At 57.1% G+C, this 1,365-nt stretch overlaps 1 non-coding gene across 1 annotated transcript; it reads right to left on the bottom strand.

Annotated features, from left to right (window-relative positions):
* Positions 1-579: 579 nt before the first annotated feature.
* On the bottom strand, positions 580-657 carry MIR166f (microRNA MIR166f). The gene has a single exon (NR_161789.1). It is a non-coding gene; the product is annotated as a microRNA MIR166f (primary transcript).
* Positions 658-1,365: the final 708 nt, after the last annotated feature.

Below are 1,365 nucleotides of genomic sequence, written 5' to 3'. Positions count from 1 at the left end.
GTCTTCTAAGACGCCTTCCCTCCCTGTTTGTCCACTCCACACCAGTAGCAGAGTAGCTCTCCGGGCTCCGGCAGCAGCGTCAGCGTTCATGGCAGACACCCGCGGGCAGACTAGATGACTAGATGAGCACTGGATGGAATAGAGAACATCTCTTTCTGAGTCCTCTCTGGGTTCGTCTTCCTCGCTATGCTATTGCACGGTTCAAGTGCATGGGTATCTAATCTAACTACAACAAGACTGCAAGAGTAGTGCATGGTATCTCAACTCAAGTGTGAACCGGACGATCTTCCCTTGCAGGTATTCATCTGCTTGCAGCGGCAATGCTCATCCATCGATGTCCACCCGCCATTGTTCAGACCTCAGACATGTGAAGAAGACGCTGGACAAACAGCATGCAGCGCTGCTCATTTCAAAAAAAAAAAAAACAATCCTTGAGGGACAGCATGCTTACCTGACTTGCTGACGAGAACATGGACGCCTGACCTGCAAGGCTCAGCCTTGGCCGCGCAGGTGTTTGCTGATCAAACCACTGCGCGCACTGGAAGCTCGCGGCTCGCTGCCGTTTCCATGGTGAATCGTGGGGAATGAAGCCTGGTCCGAAGCCGCGGCGGTAGCGCAGCAGCAGCCGTGGCTTGTTCGGACCGGACGTCATTCCCCTCGACAGCCATGAAGCTACCGCAGACTCGACGACGCTGCAGCTGAGCACAACAAACCACCCGGACGGAAGAGGACGTCATGTACGCACGCGCGAAACTGCCATGTCTCGTGTAATGTAGTAAGCACCAAGCGCAACTCCTAAATACGCAGCGGCGGGGGAGGAGGAGGAGGAGGAGGAGGAAGAGGACGCCGAGAGCCGGACGCGACAGCAGAGATCATCAGATGCTATTCTATTTCGCGTCGCTTTCTTTCCGGGCCTGCACGCACAGTCGACAGCGCGATCTGGTACGCGCGCGGCAAAGCGACGGCCCGCGACCCGGCGGTGGATCGTCCGTCCGCTGCTGTGGCTGTGGCGGGGGGGACGGACGTGGCGACGGGTCCGGTCCGGTCCGGCGCCAAAGCGATTCGAGTGGCAAAGCGCGGTGGCTTTTGCCCCCCGCTTGAGACGGGAAAGCTAGGGGCGGGGGAGGCTCGTTGAGCATCAGCGGAGGCAGAGGCACGAGGCGAGGCGAGGCGAGCCGATCGAATCCCGTCGGCGTCAGTCGTCACCACATGTTGTCAGGATTCCAAGCTTAAGGATGAAGCTACAGCGGGATGCCACGAAGCAGGTCTCCGTTGCTTTGGTGCCTTTTCTTTTTCGTTTCAAGTTATTACAGTACTTATTAGATATGCATCTGGTTTCGTTAGTTGAAGCCCTCTCGCTTTTAG

Source organism: Zea mays, chromosome 5 (assembly GCF_902167145.1).
Source record: "Zea mays cultivar B73 chromosome 5, Zm-B73-REFERENCE-NAM-5.0, whole genome shotgun sequence".
NCBI classification, from domain to species: Eukaryota; Viridiplantae; Streptophyta; class Magnoliopsida; order Poales; family Poaceae; genus Zea; species Zea mays.
This window is presented reverse-complemented; position numbering and strand designations above follow the sequence as displayed.